Consider the following 20,335-nt stretch of genomic DNA (forward strand, 5'->3'; position numbering starts at 1 on the left):
CAGTTGGGCACAACATCGCAACACCAACACCGTGACCATTTTATTATTACACATCCACATTTGTAGAGTACGGAACAATTCGCGTCCCTAACTCTAGTGTCTTTTCTGTGCGCCTTATATATGAAAAAAGTTTTAAAATAGGCCATAATCTATATATAAGCATTATAGTGCGGAAAATACGGTATATGAAAAATCTACTTGCTGTGTGCTTTACAATCTTCATGCCTCTCATTTGATGTCTCTCCTTTTAAAATTAGAAATACTTTGATTGAAATAATGTTATTTTGCTCCCATTACATCTTGTGTGTCGACCAAAGACGATGCAGCGCAGCATTATCCGCTTCCTCACAAAACATGACGGCTTGGACGAGCAGAGAGCAATGCATTTAGAGATCTCAATGAAAAATTCACAAGCTTCCAACTTTTGTAGATTATTTGTTGGTTCTTATAATCACCGCTGCCTTCATGTACGTGCAGTGAATATGGATTGCTGCTGTTGAAGTCATGCTTTCTGAATTCAACTACGAGCCACAGAGACTGCTGAAGCGGCATATCAGCCTTGGTTGTGGAAAAACAAATCAATGAGTGATTGACTAACTTTCATTACGTCAATACGTGTGACTAATTGAGATACCCCATACCAGGGGTCTCGGTGCTCTAGAGCTGGTGTCCGGGAACTTTTGGACGTGTCCCTGGTTCAACACACCTGAATCAAATGGTTGAATTACCTCCTCAGGCTGCAGTCAAGATTTCCAGAGACCTGCTAATGACCTCATTATTTGACTCTGGTGTGCTGAAGCAGAAACAAAAAGGTTGCAGGACTCCGGCCATCCAGAACTGGAGTTGAAGACTCCTGGCTTATACCTTCTGAATACACAGTAATTGGTCTTTACTTTGTATTTGAATGTTACCATTCCCAGCCAACCAGCCAAGATTTCGGTGTAGCCCTTTTTGTTTTGCTGTAAATTCCCATGGCTAGTTTAGAAACATTTAAATAATAAGCAGATTAGCTCTAGTCTGACATCGATCCAAGATAAAAGAAAGAAGAAAAACATAAATTGTGATTTTTAAATTAACCACTTGTACCTTTCACATATCTCAGTATTGACTTTGTCTGGGTCAAGATCTCTTATCATGTGAAATAAAATAAATAAATATTCTTGTTTCTGGGTCCATGCAGGGCTGAATACATTACCGATGATATGGAAAATAAATGATTGACAGATAAATATGGTTTAGTTTGTAAATGCAATACTTCAAACTCAACTATCCCACCTCTGTGCTGCAGATCACTCCCTGAACATTGCTGCATCAGCAGAAAAAATAAGATAAAAATCATATCCCTCACACTCCCAGGCGTTGCCTTGTTTCTGCCCAGGCTTAAGTGGAAAAACAGAATCCTGAATGCACCAACATCCACACAAGAAACAGGGTAAAGGAATCAGATTGTCCAACTCAAGAAGTGGGTCAAGCTAATAAACATTAAGGCAGACATGGAGAGATTTGCAAAGAACAATTCATAAACTGGATAACTAAGCAGGTAATTGCTCAGTTTATATCTGTAATAAAATATAATGAAAAATACAACTTTCATAATGTTTAAAAATGGTTTTACTTACTATTGAATTCAGAGTAACATTAATATTTCAATCTAACGTACTTCCTGTCTGTATTTACTTTATGACCAGGCATTTGGTCAAACTGTGGATGTAGAACAAAGCTAGCTCATGCTAACTACTTAAGAAACAAGGCTAAAAGTCACATAAATGAAAGAAGGTCACCAACACAGTTCACTGACATTACCTATATTATAAAGAATGAATTTTTGATTTCTTATTTGATCTCGTGGGAAAGGTTTAGTAAATGCTGATCGGGTCATTATTCGGGTCAAAAATTGAGTCCTTTGAAGAATGACGAAAGATTTGTTCAGCAAGCTGCTGCTCAACTTTAGAGCAGTGCAGACATGTTCTCTGGAGTGATGAATCATCCCTCCCTCTCTCTCTGAAAATCTAATGGACATGTCTGGGTTTAGCTACCAGGAGAGTAGCTCTTTCCTGACTGCACTGTGTGACAAGCATAAGGTTTGGTGCTGAGGGGATTAGTTCCTTGGTTCCAGCAACAGGAATCCTTTATAATTCGGCACACTAAGACATTTTGGTCAAATTTAGGCTTCTATTTTTGTGTGTGAATAAGTTTGGTGTGGAAATATTTATCTAACTTGGACATAGTCTTGACACGAACCCGAAGAGAAAAAAACCAAAACAAAACAACACTTCTGGGATAAATTAGAGCGAGTCTGTGACCTTAGCTCAGCCTGTTTGTCCAACATCAGGGTCTGACTTCACAAATATGCCTTTGGAAGAGCTTTGAAGATATAGTTGAAGTTATTCAAGAAATCAATATTTTTCTCTTCTTTGAAAATATGGCCATTTTAAACAAAAGCATATATTTTCCATTTTCTCCATGCTGTAGAAAGCAAGTACAGATACAGGAAATCCATATGAAAAAAAAAAAAAAAGTTTATTCTGGGTCACCATGACCACTCTACCAGTCTTATCTATTTTACTTCACTTCATTCCATTTAGTTCTCAGACTCTGCAGTAAATGTTTGGATTTAATAAGTGACCTTCAAGCTTTTCATGGATTTTTTTTTCTCCCCCCCCCCCTACTTTTGTTTTCATGTCTGGTTTTACCGATGACAAATAATTGAAAACGTATGAAAAGCTGCTTGGAACAGAATGACTCAGTTAAATGAGGCATTGTAGGCACGCTCTTAACTGAATACGTGCAATCTGGATGTCAAAACACACAAAGGCACCAACAAAACAATAATCGCATGACAAAACCAAAAGTATATGCACAGATAGAAAAACAAACACCCCAGTAATTTCTTTCATCTCGTGCAGCAACAGATTCCTCCGGCTGCTCGGTATTTCTGGGGCATACCTCTCAACACTTGAATTAGTAAAACGTTAACTCGTGTTGGAATGCGCCGCAGTAGGAATACTCTGCCAGTTAAAATTTCACACATCAAAGAAACACACACACACACACATATGTATGCAGAAATAACAGATTTAGCAAACACTTGACTTGTGGAAAGTTGCATTTTTGCTGCTCTGTATTCAGTGACTGGCTATCGTTTGGATATAACTCATTCCTGAGAGCAAAGGCCTGACACCCCACTGTGTCTCCCATTGGTTTACTTTTGTTTTTGTTTTTCCTGTGCTGTAAAATTGAATTCCCCGGCTTGCTCACTTGGGAGCTATCTGCCTGAATTTACTGCAGCTATAATACCATTTTCCTCGGAAAGGTGACCTCCACTCCAGGTGTGGAAGATCCATCATAGATTCTCTGTCACCTCCATTTCTGCCGATAATGATGACATTCCATCGCAGCGTACTGTCATGCTTGTTGATGGCTTTGTGCCGAAAACAATCCGAGGGTTAGGCACTTAAGTAAGTGTATCAGGGTGAATTGAAGCATGTTTAAAATGTCAAAACTGATACCTGTGTTAGAAAACGCACACTTTAATAAAAAGAAAGAAGTCATAGAAAGAGTTGGATGAACGTTCATCTATTGCCTTCTGCATCAGAACTCAGGTGTCCATTTCCCCGCATTCTGGGATGTCCTGAGGCCACATGAGATTTAAATTAAGTGTGCTTTGACCAGGTCTTTCCTCTCAATCAGCCTCCTCTGTTAAACAGCTCCTAAATTTATACCTAAAGTAGGTATGCGAAAATGTATTTCAGTAATCTATATTAACTCATGCTTTTAACAGCAATAGTCTTACAAGTTACAGTTTTGTTTTTAAACTAAAGCAATCAGATCCGGTTCAGCATTTTTACATTTTGTTTTCGTAATAGTCAGTATCATCATACCATTAAAATCTCCCACTGTCAAATGTCTAAAATGTTTTGGTCACCACATGCTGGAAAGCGTACATTGACCGTAAGAGTGAAGTTTTTATTTAATTTGCAAGACAATCACAAATACCAAGTTGCTTTATGTACAAAAGGTTAGAAAATTAGTTAAAAAAAAACAAGTTCAGTAAACAGGGTTCTGAGCAGATGAAACTAAAGTTTAACCTGAATCAGAAAATGTCAGAGAAGAACCTTCACACATGATCCGAAACATACGACGTGATCTAAAACAAATCAAAACAATGAGATTGCATGGATAGACATGGCTACCAGTGGATTTCTGCCCTCATACTGATCATAAGATTATATGAATGTATTTCATACATAGAGATTTACAGCCGTCTCCAGTTCAGGCAGATGTAGCTGAACAGTCAGTGGATCGCAATATGATGCCAAGACAGAGCAAAGCTCCTGAAAGGAAAGTGGCAAATTATTTGGCAATGGCTGAATCAAAACATTTCATAAGCTAAATTGTACTTGATTAAAACAAATCTGGATGTAGATAAAGCGAAGTGCAAAAATGATTGAAAACAGGTGCAGTAAGAGTTTGGAGAATCTTGTTGGGGGGGAAAAAATATGGCTTTAGCACAATTGCTGACAAAGAAAGTCTTTACTTCTCCTTCAATGAACTTCTGAAACATGAAAGCATTTCGTGATGCCAAACGTAAAGTCTCCAAGTTTTGGCTTTCCACATGTTTTTTCAAACTTCAAACTTTTTTTCACATTTTGTCACAACCATAAAATTGTTATTCTCTTAAATTTTGTGAGAGACCAACACATAGAGATACGCAATTGTGAACTGGAAGGAAAATGACGCACGATGTGAATACATATGGCATCCATATGTATACACCTCCTCTAAGTTAATATTAAATCTATTAGGGCACATTTTCACAAACCCAAAAAGACAAAGAACCCAAAAATGCAGGCAGACACAGAGCATGTTTAGAAAGGTTTATTCTCAACATGCAACTGGTGGGAGTCGGAAAATCTCTGTAGAGAAAGAGTACAGTTTAGGAGTCGTAGAGAAGTCAGAATTTGCAAACATTAAAGAGAAAGCCACTAACCTTTTGCTGGACCAGGATACAGGCTTTGATCGGAGATGGATGTCCCTACATGCTTTTTATCCTTTGTGAGCATCCAAAAGAAGGTGACCGTCTCTGTATCCAAACACTTCCTTTCCTGCCTGCAAGCTGTGTTGTTGCTTACACCTCTCTTGAGAGGAACTAGGAAGCAGAGAGCGTACAGGATGATGTCACAACAGGTAATGGGAATAAAAAACAACAACAAAAAAAAAACAGAGCAGGCTTGGTTCAGCACACAGAAGTCAGAAGACACAGCAGTGACAAATTCAGGATCCAGAGGGATAACAGTGAGATGGGCAAGAGTCACGGACAAAGACGGAGGGATAAGACTGTTTATCCTAGGGCTTGGTAAGGCTTGGTGGTCAGGGCACAGAAACAGAGTCGATGCCCAGAGATCAGATGCTTGGCAGAAGTCGGATGAAGGCAAAAGAGAAGAATCCAGGGCACAAAGTTCTAATGAGGAGGTCAGACAAGGGCATGGAAGAAATGCTGGACATCTAGTAGGGGGAGGTTTCAACAATCAGGCACCGGCAAGGAGGCAGGAGAGCGCTTAAACAGAACAGATCACATGTAGGTGAAATCATGCTGATTGCAGCAGAGGAGGTGTGTGTGTGACCAGGAAGGAGAAAAGGGTGACATGTACGCATCGATGGCGATTTTTAAGCTTTACCACAAATTTGTAGCATACATGTTAAACATATGCAGTGATGTGGCCTATCGGAAGCCAAGGTTTTGGCTTGAAAAAGGAAAGGTAAATAACAGTCACATAATTCATATTTAATGTTGGTACCATATATTAAAGTGACTTGAAAAAAAACTAAATAAATAAAAACAATACTCCCCATATTTACAATCTGCAGACAAGTTTGGCTAATCTATGATAAAGTGCACTTAGGATGTTCAGCTGGTTTAGTCGATCGCGATACAAAAAGGAATAGAACCCAAAAAATGGAAAACATTTGTAGAGGAACTAGATTGAAGGACGGTTCACATCATACACACAAGTATCATTTTTGTCCATATAATAATGCAAGCCTTGCCAGAAAAAAAAAAAAAAGTTCAAATACTTTGATAAACATCTCACATTGACCATCTCAGAGAATATTGGCTGCACTCAAAGACTGACGATTTGAAGTCATCAGTACTACACCCTTAGGTCTGACCCCCATTAGAGACTACACTCACCATCCAACTGAGTTGAAATTGGCACTATAGGAGTAAGAGTAGACTTTCATGAGTGTACAGTTTCCACAGCTTTGAGGAAGCAGGGCCTAAAGTTTTCAGGCTTGAATAGGTCTGGTAATCCATTCCTAATGGAGCCATTTTTCTCAAGATCACATTTAGTTGCACTAATCCTGACTGGAGAGGAATAGTGGCAGTGTCTTCTCGAGACTACGGCGCTGACATTTCAAAGTTATGATGTGAATTGTGTCACCAATGGCACAAAAACAAAAACAGTTAATGAGATTTTAATTTCAAACCTAATAGATTTTTATTTCCTGGAGCTGGCGGTGAAACACATTTCCATGTTCATTTACAGAGGCTTGGGATTCCTCTGGACTCCGAGACATTCGCCGATGTCTTGAGAAGTAACATGTAGAAGAGTATGTGGATTTTAGGAGGATGGAAAATAACAAATTAAGTTTTGACTTTCGACTGGCCTCGGTCAGATACTATAAACGATTTAGTCGTGAAATGTGCAACTGCATTAATCTGAATAAGCATAAACAAACAGCGTCAAAGGCTTTGAGATTCCAGCGAATCCTAATGACAGTTCTCATCCACAAATGGACAAAACATATGACAGTGATGAATCTTTCCAGAATATGCTGGTATACCAAAATTTCTTCTTTTATTTTTTTGATTTTAAGCTTCTCCATTTCTCATTTTTGCAAGGTACGTTTTCGAAATAATATTAAGGAGACACAAAATTAACACAAACAGTCAAACATGGCAGTGTGAAGGTCTTGGACTGCTTTGCTTCCTCGGGACATAAAATACTTGTCATAATTGATAAAATTGCTCTCTACCAGAACCTCTAGATGCAGAACGTCCAGCCAATGTTCACTTTGTGACCTTAAGCTCAAAATCATTTGGACAAAGCAGCAGCACAATGATCCGGCGCACACCACCAATCCACCTATAAATGTCTGAGTGGCATTAAGTCTGAACCTAAATCTTACTGAGATTCTGTGGTATAACCTCAGACCGATTACGATTACAATTCCTGATTGAAAACCCTCCATTGTGGCTGATTTAAAACTATTCTGCTAATAGAAATGGTAAAAAAAAAAAAAAAAAAATCTGATTGCCAACACTTATTATTGCAAACACTTAAAATACCTTCTCACCTCGGGTCAGGTTGGTTTGGATTGCTTTTTTGCTTAACGAATGAAATAATTATTTGAAAGCTGCTTTCAATTACTATTCAACATATTTTTAAATCCAGGGTAATGATCGGAATCATCCAAGTGAGATAAAAATGAAAAACAGAATTAATTTGGGTAAAATATGTTGCTCTTAGAAGAAAGTAAACACCACTGTTAGACCTGTTCAGTTCTTGTTACAGAGCAACATTGTTGGAATGAGCTTTGATGAATATTTAAATAATCACCAAAATATATGAATTCGACTACTGCAGGATTATCATTTGTAGGAGAAGCCATTTTATCACCAATAATTGCTGGTGATGCAAAAACTGCTGATTCATTGACTTTATTTATTTACCGGTATGTTAATTTTTAGTGATTTCTCCAATTTATTAATTTATGTTTTAGCAAATGTCATTTTGAAAAGCAAGAGTGGGATTCTGCTTTATTTTTTAAATTACCATCTGCCAGTTGACTTTCAGATTATCTGTTTTATAATCTGAGAATTTCACACAACATGCAGAGCTCCGTCTAAACAGGGCAACACAAAGTCCTTAAAGAAATTAAAGACATGTTTATCTCAAAAGGTTATAAAACAATAAAAACACATTTTAGATTTAGAAAAAAAAAATGCACCCCTTTTCAATTAAGACTTCTTTTTTGAATGTTTCTTCTGGCAATGATTTAAGGTCCAACTCATCGAAGCAGAAAAAGGTCCACATTTGTGATGTTCACTGATGAAACTTAGCTATAATTTGCATTTGGATGCACCAGGTCAGCATTATCATACAGTGAGTTTAGAGCAGAAATTCTGAAGAGCGACTCCTGGACCTTTCTGACCCTCACTAATGCCCTGCCTGAGGTAACATATAGCAATGAAAATATGCAAAACCTGCAACCTGGAGGTGTGTAATGACCACTGGTTATCATATGTCTCATGTAAAAAGGGCTACAGGCCACTCAGTATAAAATGATCCAGTTCATTAATATCACAATAGCTGTAAAGCTGCCAGTGCCACTCTGTCCTTATCCCACATAAAACTGATTTGTGGTAGCTTCAATCTGCCAGCCCTTGGTCTTCTTAATGATCATGAGATCCATCACACTCATTTAATCAGAGCTGTAAGGAAAGCAGAGAAGATCTATGAGGCTATTGTTTGGTTCAATGGGTTCTTTTGTGAAGGTACTCTCACAGTTTTTCTCCTCTCCTTAAATCTAGATTATACAGTCTAATTTGTAATTTAGAGCATGCAAAGTGTCAATTGTTCCAGGAATGTTGACGGTGGTGGTGAACGGAGTACCTTTTATCTCTCAGTACGGGTTAGGGGAAGAATAAATGCAATAGTCTGTGTTCTTAAAGTTAGTGCTGATGTAAAAAAAAAAAGTTTTCAGGTTTATAATACTTAATAAAACAGTTCATACCCAATTAACTTTTCCGTTTAGTCACATTAGCACCACAAACATCAATCATTTTTACTGGGTTTTTATGTGACGGGCCAACACATGGAATAGGTGATTGCAAGATTGATGGAACAACGTGTGGGTTTGAAAATATTTGAAGATCTAAAAAACAAAGTAATCTGAAAACCCAAATTAAGACACACATTTTTTCTTCACTTTGTTCCTTTGTGAAAAAACTCAAGCCTATATGGAAAACAACAGTCATCAATTTTTTAAATTTGCAACAGATTTTCAACACAATGGACTTTGACTGGTTCATTGTGAAGCTCTCTGGCAATATGTTAAATGACTGTCGTACCATTGGAAGTTAAATCTATCCTCCATTGAAGTCTTTTCCAGTCTTAACATAACATATTCCTCCAGATTTGTCCTGCAGCTCCAATCAGCTCTCCAGAATCATCTCCACAGCATGTTAGTGCCACGGCAAAATGTCGAAGCGGAGGGAGATTGTGCGTTTAGGTAGAGGTACACCCTTCCATGTTGGCCAAAAAGTATTTTCATCTCATCTGACCAGAGAACCCTCCTCCACCTGCAGGTAGCCACTACATGGCTTTTTTTTTGGGAAAATGCAAATTGAGACTTTTTGTGGCTTTCTTTTAACAATGCCAGATTTCTCACAGTGAATGTTCTTGAATGTTGTAAATTGAATGGCAAACAGTGCACAGCGCACTGATGTATTGTTGCGTTTAAATTCATGTAGGACAAACATCGGCTAGTGAGTGGATCCTCTCCAAAGACAAAGACAGCTGGCAAGATCAGGACTCATGAGTTTGATTGGTTGACGATGTGTGGAAATTCAAGTAATGACAGGTGGTGCAAAATGACTTAGAAATTGTGTATGTGACATGTTCGCTTTATATTTTACCACTGATCATTGACGTAGTTGTGATTATGCGAAACCTAACTCGTTTTTTATTTTTCTTTACTTTTTTCCTCTCTGGTGATTTGACCACGTGAGAAGGCAGTATCTAAACCAGGTAGAGTGCTGAATATGGCAGAGACAGATGGATGCATTGCCATTTTTGAAGCTGCTGCTTTGTGTAATGACTTGAAGAAAATAAACAGACTTTATGTGCTGTGCTGTTCAGTCAAGTCGGAGAGATGTCTCCAATTTTCCACACTACACCTCTCTGTGTAACAACCTAAGAAGAAGACAAAAATGCTTCATTTGTATTCCTGTGCCTCACACATGTATTTTTTTTTTTTTGATACGTTTGCAAGCAAATTGGCAGGAACGACTGAATTCATTGTCGATGTTGTCGTAGGTATGTCCAGCCTGTGTGCTGCGCACCTGGGTGTAGAAGGGGCATTTGCAGCATTGGTGGACTCAAGTCCCAAGGGAAACGTGGAGTTCATCGTGCAGTCAGCTGTGCATAATGAAGAAGCAAGTGGAGAGAGTGGGAGTGGCATGAAGAAAAATGGAAATGTCCATAATTCCTCCATTTGCATGCCACGAAAGTCTGTCTCATGAGAACATGTGAATATTCTGCAGGAAGATTCCTTCTGTTCAGAGAAGCTGGAGTGGAAAAAAAACAACAAACAAAAAAACCCAGGAATATCACAAGATATTTTGGCAGATATGAAACAAAATACAGATCTTAAAACCAAAGGCAAATGACATGACAGTAGAAACTATTTTCAAACCAAAGACAGGTGGGCACGTGGTTTGTTTGCTGCTTTTATTTCTCAGTGAAATACATGAAAATGTCACTTTATCTCCTGCATTGTGTTATAATAGAAAACTGCAATTAATTTCAAAATATCAGGTTCGATTCAGCTCAGCAGAGTGTCGCCCACAGGATGCTCGGATTTCACTGCTACCAAACAAAGGAGATTATTTATTTATTTAAAAATATTTATTATTACTATTACTGTTGTTTTTTTCTCATGTGGACCTAGTTGTGTCTTTAATAAAGCTATGATTGATTGATTGAATTATCAGAGCGAGACAGTAACGGGAATTTTCTGAACTACCAGAACCAGCAGATTTGAATGATAATGAACGATTATTGCCTCATGAACACATGAAGCTGATCACAGGAAGGTAAAGGCGAATCTTCATCATAACCAAGGACTAAATTATTCTTGAATTCTTTCTTGGCTGGAGGACAGAACAAATGCTTCTTTTTTTTTTTTTTTTTAAGTTTTATCTAATTAGTTGCAAAAGAAAAACTCATTACCATTTTGTTGTGCTCGATCACGCTAATGCGAAATTGTAATGTTTAATTAAACTGACTCAAAAGATTCTACAATACTTTACATTGATAATGGAGTGCATGCATATCTATGCTGATCACAATGCACAAAAGGATTTTTAATCGAATTTTGGTGAAGAAATATCAACTTTTGAATGTTACTTTTAACAGCTCACATGCATATATGTCTGTAGAGTATTAAGTCAGTAGTTGACCTGTCTGATGAAGCTAACCATTGTTAAACAAAAACTGTAGCATTTCTACTACACATTGTTTTATACAGCCAAAGCCACACAGTTTGTAGTTAGGACAATAACTTAAAGCAGGCATTAATTAAACATTCATTTCATTAAGCCTGCGTTTCTGTATTTGAAATGTGGGTGTAATGTTTTCTAAAATAAACATTTTGTTATGTTACGTTATGTTTTCATTAGCTGCAAGTGGAAAATCTGCCATGATGCCCAAACACAGAGCCAGGTAATGCAGGAGAACAGACAAAGGGATCATTTCAATAAACTGAGTGGACAGGAGAGCAGCATACAGGAGGATCTGACACTGAGACACTGAAACTGGCGGAGTGTTTACACCGGGGGACTGGATTGCTGGATGCAACACAGAGTGGATGGAAAACACAAGTGTACAAAACAAGAAAATACGAGACTCTGAGTTAGAATAACGATTGATGTTGACATAATTAGGGCTTTTGACACATTTTAATTTCCATTGGCTTATGTGACCACAGAGCAAGTTGTGAGAAAACAACTCGAATGGAAAATTTGTTAAAAACAAAACATTTGACAATCCTGGTAAACCAGGAATATCACAAGACAAAAGCGTTGATGTTGTTTACCTCAAGGCAAAATGAGGTTAGTTTTTCAGCAACACTGCCCAGTAAAAGTCTGCAACAAGGTTATGGTTACCATCCATACTCAGCTAATCACCTTACGTAGGTGTTATGATGTCTCTGTGCAGGCATGCGCTTGATAAAATGGAGAAGTAAAAGACAGAAGCAAAAGGTGAGAGTGGCGAGAATATGGAAGACGAAATGAAAAAAAAAAAAAAAAAGACTTCCCACTCCAAGTTAAACGCCTACCTTTGCCGTTTGAAACGCTTGGTCCGTTGGGACAGCTCCTGCCACCATATTAGATTTTCAGGCTTATTGCCTGAGCCAAACTCTCTCGCCTCGGGTCACTTTTCCTGCCTGAGGAAGCCGTGGATTTCTCCCATCTCCCGGAAGCCTCCCAGATATGTTGATCTAAGGCCAAAGCTTTAATATCACCCAGCTCACCTCTTAAGCTTTCATCCGAGTTAATTCAATTCAGACAACTTGAACAGCCAACGTGTCAATATTGGAGATATTAACTTTGAGAATACATTTGGGCACGACTCATTTGAACAGTCTCCCCCTTCTCCACCTTGTCTGAGCCCCCCTGTCTCACACCACAACTTATCTTAATCGAGGATGGCATGCTCGTCCGCATCCGGACTAATTTAGTTCATACGAAACGGAGCACGATGCGGCCAGACTGGTCTCTGTCGCTGTTTTCCTGGGTCAGGAAATGGGCAGAGGTTGCGCAAAGGATGGAGAGAGGATGTTGGAATACAGATTAGCTGGGACTAGTATACAAAGCAGGATGAAAGAAGAAAGCGCAGATATAAATATTAATTTACATCGCTCTATTTCTGTTCTGTCATTTTGCAGTTCATATGTTATTCATCAGCACACATGCGTTCACAAATATAAACTTGGTGGAGTTTATATTTGTGAAGAAATAAGTTCTTCTGGTGTTCTACTGTTTGGTAAATGGTAGAATTTTTTTTTTCTAGAATGGTGAACAGAAACAAGCGTGGGATTAGGGTCAAACAGTCGAGTCATCGATAATCAGCATTTGGATTGAATAAATGTGTGCAGGAAGGTCCATATGTTGTGCTATTTGAATCAAAAACAAAAGAAAAGCATTGGTTCTATTGATTTGACTGTTTTCTGAAATAATAATTTTAAAATACACACAAAAAGTCATTTGGAACCACATCTCTCTAAAAAAACGAAGGCACTACAATGTAAAGATAACAGAACAGCCCATGAGTGTGAAAAATATTTTGCTAGCACAAAAGACAAATCAATTGGGAATACAACAGAGATGTTTTGCTGGTTACTGGCAACACATAATTGAGTGAGCACTCTTTATTTTCCCAAAAGATCCTCTTATGCAAAAAGTATGCAAAAAGTTTGACATTTGTAAAAGTAAAAAAAAAAAAAAAAAAGGGTCATGAGGGCAAATTTCTACCAAACCACCAAAAATCTTGTTATTTTTCTGTTTGAAACACTTTTTGCTTCTGGGTAATAAAACAACAGGCTAAAACTGAAGGACAGTGAAAATACACAGTTTTCAAATAGATGGCAGGAAACCATGTGTTTTTTCAAAAATGCACAATTTTCCCTGAGCTTGTATGTTATGTGTCAGGAGAAAGCTGTTGCTTTTTCAGGGAGCCTGTTTTTAAGATGATTAAGGAGTGACAGACATTCACCATTGAGGTGAATTAGAACTAGATGAGGCTCAACATTGAGCTCCTGTAAATCCCTAAGTGGGATTCTAGTTTGCTAAGTTTCCAAGCTGCTAACCCCAGTATTACACCTGGTTTTCTCTTTCTCGCTGTCATAAAAATCATCACCTTACTCTAAACTCACATTTGAGACAAAGACTCAGTGTTCTATGTGTGACACCATTACAACTTTTATTTGACATTTTTGTGCTTGATTTCTTTGTTTCACACAGTTTTCTGTATTTCTTGCAGACATACTATTATTGTTTGATTTATTTGGTGAATTGTGAATGGTCTGTACTTGTATGCTGCACACCTGAACACAATTGAAAGGGAAAATTTGTGAAACTTGTGATGGAAGTTTTAACCGTAAAGAAAATGAAAGAGACATATTTCGGCTGGTCACAGCAAACTGTAAATAAAAAAGTGTAGAATGTATAAGGAAACTGTCCCTTTCTGTCCTGTAAATCAAACTATGATTTGAGATGAGCAGGGACGGAAACAGAAAAATACTTATGGGGTGGAAAGAGGGGGGCAGGGATTTTTTTCAAGGGTGGCAGTATATATATATATATATATATATATATATATATATATATATATATATATATATATATATATAAATAAACATCTCATTCACGTTTAGCTTACATAGACCTAACATTAGACTTAATTTACTTGATTTACTTGTTGCAAAATACTGTTTTTAACTTGCATTGTTTCAAAATGAGCTTCATGTAGCACTGAGGCTTAAATATAATTTCTTAATGTAGTATAGTTAATTATTTTTAAGTCTTTCATACTGCTGCTAATTGATATGGACTGGACAGCGCCTATTAGTCGCTATGTGATTCGTTGTATCCAGAAAACCTTTCTATTCCAATACAGGACGAGCAGAAATCTGTCACGAGAATATTAGTAGTGCCATCATTTGTTATCAGATATACTATTAAATACGTCTTAAAATAAAGATTAGAAATTAGATTCTCCATGATACAAATCTATAAACAGTTTAGTTTCTGTTAGTTCTGTCAAGATGCAAGAATGGGTGAATTTATATTCATATTGGTCAATCGTTTTATTTTAACCCTTGTGTTTAGAAATAGGGGCCAACCGCACCACACCCATAAAACTTGTATCATTTGCCTCAGTCCTCACATGCACAAGGGTTAAATATGCAGTAGGAGCCGTTTGATGACTGTTATAAATATCTCCACGTTTTACGAACAGAGGGGACTAGCTCGGTTTTTGTCACTTGTTTAACTTTTAGGAATTGCAGCGGCTGCAGTGCGCCGCAATAAAGCTACAATAAAGCTGATAAACAGGGGAAAGACCAAACTAGACAAAACCACTTCTGATTGTTTGCCAAGCCAAACATCCAATAAAAGTTCCATCAAGTCACTACTAAGGGTGCGTTCACACTGCAGCCTGAAGTGACCCAATTCCGATTTTTTTGCCGGGGCCGTTCACACTGCCAGTAAATGCGACCTGTATGCGTTCTGCAGTGTGAACGGGCAAACGACCTGAAAGTGGCCCGCATGCGCAGTAGAGGGCGCAATAGCGTCAGCGTTCTCAGTGTTCTGCCAACCGCCATAAAAAGAAGTGCTCAGTGTTGGCAGAAGTAAACATGGAGGCTAACGGAGGAGCTTAGCTTACATATTTGAAGTTGTTGTCAACTTAATCCTCATATAGTCCGTCATGGTTGTTGTTTTTCTTCCTGCTTGCATGTATCAGGATGCAGAATAGTGAGATTTGTTGAGAAACAGTGACGTTCAGTTCGGATGAATGTGACCTGGACGTTAGGTCGCATTTGAATCGGATATGTATCAGATATGGGTCACATTCGAAAAAGAATCCGACCTGGGCTGTTCACACTGCCATGAAAAGATCGGATACAGGTCGCATTACGTCAAAAAAAATCGGAATTGGGTCACTTCAGGGTGCAGTGTGAACGCACCCTAAGGCACTGGGGTCAAGTTTCTCGACACTGGCAAAAGAAGGTTCAATGTCCAAACTTATTGATTGTTCTTGATGATGTATTTTCCTCTTTCACCAAACAATTACAGAGTTCAAACTTTCCTTTGTTCTCATGCTACCTCTCTTACTCTGGTAAAAACCATCGGCCCCAAACCCAAATGCCTGCTGGTCCTTCACCAGGCCCCTACACTTATAGAAAGTGGACTGACCCACATTACTTCCTGTCTAAATTTAGAAAATGCATAAGAAAAGTAATAAAACAAAAAAAAAGAAATCAACAATTATCAACCTACAAATAATCTGTAAATAATACAAAAAATAGGCATTTAAGAGTAACAAAATTCAAATGGATAAAGAAATAAAGAAAAAAATTGCTCCAACCACTTCTATTCCACCTTCTCTCGCTCTGCATGTCGGCATTACACAAGGACCCGTTGCCATGGCAACCGACAAACAACCGCTCAACGAGCAGATATAGCAGAGATTACCGATCAGGGGAATCAACATCAAAAACAAACATTTCCCACACAAAAAAGTAGTAAAAACACTAAAACAGAACATCCAGTCTGTTACATTATGCTGTCAGGCTTGATGTCTATATTGTGATTATTAATAAGTTTTCGCCTGACCACCGCGGTGGTTGATTGGCTGATTTAAACAGCTTCTAAACTGATGACTTGGTGGGCGGGTTGTTTAGTGCTAACGGAACCAAAACACACCGAACTGCGCAGCACATGTTAAGGCTATCAAAGTCAATAGCAAGCCAGCAACAGTTAGGCTAGTATAACTGACCCAAATATTTTCTTTAAATTAAAACTTTTTCCTCACCTGTGAAATCTGAAGCCCTTTTTATCTATGGTTGTCATAGGGTTGAATTAACTACTAAACATTGCGTCCTTTTTTCTGATTCTTTGCGTGGTTGTAGTACTTTCCTGACCACCGATATTCCTGACTCAATGGACAGCAATGGCGCGTGTGTGGCACACAAGTCATGTAATGTCCAGTCCAATAATATACTGTATATCCATCAATGCTGCTGTCTCGCGCTCTGTCTCTAACACTTCCCGCTACTCAGCAGTAGGTGTCAGGTTACATTGTGTTGCATCCAATGTTGTCGGAAAAAAGAGTTTCATGCGCTTGATGTCCGATTTGCCATAACTATTTATTGAATTCGTTGTCGCTAGCTGGGGTGGCAACAGGGGTGGCAAGGCTCTCGTTTGAGGTGGCAACTGCCACCCCAGTAGATCCGCCCCTGGCAGTGAAGCTATTCAGTTGAGTGTAACGGTTTGTTAGAGGCGCGAGCTGCAGCCTCAGGAATAGCAGCTCGCTCTTATTTCTAGTAAACGCTATTTGCGGTACAACGTCTGCGGTGTGTTTGCGTCATTACAGTGTTTACTTACAGTAAACCACTTTAAAAGGTAATTACAGGATGGATAAGGTACATTTCCAGTAAAATACTGGTATCTACACACGCCAGCTTTCCCGCCCCCCTCGCCCCCTTTTTTTAACCGTTTTTCTGAAGAAAAAAAAAAAACCGAAAAAAAAACTGGCGTCTGTAGCTACTAGTATTTTTTTTTTAACCGTTCTTTCACAGTATCTATACCATACTTGCATTGACGGTAATCTACTGTCAGGATTAATTACGGTAATTAATTAATTAATTACAGTAAATGTAAATTTACTGTGCATTTACATTAAACTTCTGGCGTCTATAGCTGCCAGTATTTGACTGTAAATTTACAGGATTATTTCGAAAGCCGTTTTCGCACTGCAAGGAACGGAACGGCACGCTTCGGTCCGGTTCCACCCGTACTGCAGCCCTGTTGGGTTTGCATATAACTGAGGGCGGCATCGAAGCTGTACCTGACGTCATTATTTTTGAAAGTAAACAATGGTTTCGATGTAGCGGCCGAAGCCTTTTCCTCAGAGATGCGGCGGAAAACTTTCTCATTCCTCGTTGACCGATCGAGCTCATTCTGTACTCGTTCAATCAGCGAGTAAGCAGAGGAAAAAAAATTACCTCATCATGGGACCAGGTAACAGCAGAATATTGAGAGGAATTCATCGCAAATTAATAACAATAACAAAAATATTAAAAAGAGCACTCTTTACAAAATACAGTAAGAACAGTTTAGTGAGAGCCAGCGAGACCCGATCAACGGCTGACTGCAAAACCACCAACGGCTGACGCTAAACCAATCAGCTGCTGAATTCTAAGCAGCCCCGCTTAGACGGTCCGATTGGAACCACACAGCTCTTGTGGTTCTTAGGAGCCGGGTCGGAAGTTCTAATGCAAACACGGTCGGCCTTACTTTGAAACCCGTTCCGTTCCGTTCCTTGCAGTGCGAAAACGGCTTTAGAGTGTGGTAGTATTCATCATAAAGGATCTTTGGGCTGCACTCACCTAGGACTCGTCTGCATCGGCTGGCCATACCAGAGGCATGAAGCCCCTACAGCATAACTCCTAGGATCAGTGGGACACTGGTTTAGAAAAATAACTGAATTATCTCAGTTATTTTTTTTCCTCTCTTTTTTTTTTTTTTACAAGCAGACAGCACAAAAGCTCAACAACACAAAATATTCATCTAAGAATCGATTTCTTCCTGTAATGGAAATGATTTCTGATTAAGTTCTCTGTTTTCGTATGGATTGTTCTTCTTTTTTCCCTTTTCTACACGGTTTTAATGTTAAATTGCTCCCTGGACCTTCTGGTCACAAGACGACCACTCTACCCTCAGAGCCACAGCCGCCCTAAAAAACACACTGCTTGATCCTTTCTGCTAAAGTTTTTTAAAATGCAGATTTAAACAGTATAACAAGCTACAATTCAGTGCAATTTAATATGAAAAGTGAGTAGAAAAGGTAAACTAAAGGGCAAACCATAAAAGCACAAGTATAGTGAAAACAAACAGAAATCATTACTATTAAAAGAAACTCTAATTCTTAAATCAATACGTTGCTATAAACATTGAGCCGCGTGTTGTGCCGTCTTCCACTGAAACAACGAAGGGAAAAGGGCGAACAAACAGCGAATTCAACTAATTTTACAAGTTTAACAATAATATGTGTGGAGTTTCTTAAACTCTTTTGGGGCAATTTACAGTGACCAACTAACGTGACTGACATCTTTTGGGAGATGTGGCGGGGAAACCGGAGCACCCGGAGAAAACCCACGCAAACACAGGGAGAACATGCAAACTCCACACAGACCGCCTCTGTGAAGGCACAGCGCTAACCGCTGCGACACCGTGCTGCGCATGTTTTTTCCAATTGGATTGGGTAGGGATCTTTTTTCTAGTTTGTCAGTGGGGGGGAAGGAAACATTTTAAATTTCCTCTTGACGGAGGGTCGCGGGGCGCCCTTGTACACAGGCAACAACCTCCATGCGTTTGATTGCAGTCCTCCGTTCCTCTCTCGCATTTTTATCCTCTCCTTAACTATATGTCAAATTAAATCAAGAACATTATACCTGTTCTTGATTCTCTTCACCCTTTTGTTTCTTTTTTTACTTCTTGAACCCCAGAGTGTTACGTATTTTTTTCCAAATTGAAATTTTTGATTTTTTCTTTTTACCGTCCTCTGTAGTTTTGCTGTCTGCATTGTCTAAATCTTCCGGTACGGTTTCTCCTGCAGTCTCTGTCTCCTCTGTGGGTTCTAGATCCATTGAACGACCTGGTAAAGAGTCTGCTAAGAGTTCCTTCTCTGAAGAAACCTCTTTACTTGATCCTTTAACTAGGTCGACTGGGCTCTGTGAAACTTCCTCCTTCTGGAAAACGGTGGTCTGTTTTTGATCTGTCTGAGCTCTCAGAGTGTTTTGTAGATCCTCTTTTGTTTTTTCCAACTCCTCTTTCACACAGCTTATTTCCAGCTGGTATTTTTCGGCTTGATGTTTGAGCGCAGTCACATCGGTTTCGTGCCGACGGTTTAGCTCCTGGTACAAACCTAGAACTTTCTCAAACTCAGCCTGGGCACGACTTCCCTTCTCCTGCAGGAATTTGATTTGTGCTTTCTTGAAGGAGGGCATTCGTTGCTCTCAGATTATCCAGAATCGCCATGTCTTCCTCTGATTTCTGCAGATGAGCGTTTCTTTCTTGAATCATCTGCTGCTGGAGTTTTTCAGTTTGTTCCAGTGCAGACTGCTGTCTTTCCTGGACAAGTTTATCTTCCTTTTCTCTTTTTGAAAGAGCAGTTTCCCCCTGCTTCATCTTCTGCTCATACATTTCCACCTGCTGCTGCAATTCTATAATATCAGTTTCGTACCTACTCCTTAGCTACTCATATGAAAAGTGGACCTGATCAAGTTCATTTAGTATGTATTTCTCCCTCTTTTTCAGAATTACAATCTCTCCTGACATTTTCTGGAAGAGCTCCTCCTTCTCAGCTCTCAGGTCATTGATGAGCTGCTGACTCTCCTTCACTCTCTCTAAATTGGCATCTTTCTCCTGTCTCACCTCCTGCTTATATCGTTCTACATCTCGATTTAGACCACTAGTATCGCTTTCATACTTCCCGATGAATTCATGGAATGAATGTTTCATTTGATAAAATTTTTTCTGCCAACGTCTCTTATCGCGTTGCAGGAATTTTATTTCTTTGGTTGCGTTGTCAATAAGCGCCATGTCCTCCTCTGATTTCTTAAGATGAACTTGTCTCTCTTGAATAATCTGCTGTTGAAGCTTTTCAATTTCTTGTTGCAGTTCACAATGGTTTCTGTCATGGCCACATGTCGCTTTCTTTTCTCTTTTTATCTTTTGCTGGTATGTTTCACCCTGCTGCTGTAA

The 20,335-nt window shown here is 38.9% G+C and overlaps 1 pseudogene; it reads right to left on the reverse strand.

The window, feature by feature from the left end:
- Positions 1-18,583: 18,583 nt before the first annotated feature.
- Positions 18,584-19,774, reverse strand: LOC148155966 (uncharacterized; annotated as a pseudogene).
- Positions 19,775-20,335: the final 561 nt, after the last annotated feature.

This window comes from Poecilia mexicana, unplaced genomic scaffold (genome assembly GCF_051168715.1).
Source record: "Poecilia mexicana isolate PSO_F unplaced genomic scaffold, ASM5116871v1 scaffold_12, whole genome shotgun sequence".
NCBI classification, from domain to species: Eukaryota; Metazoa; Chordata; class Actinopteri; order Cyprinodontiformes; family Poeciliidae; genus Poecilia; species Poecilia mexicana.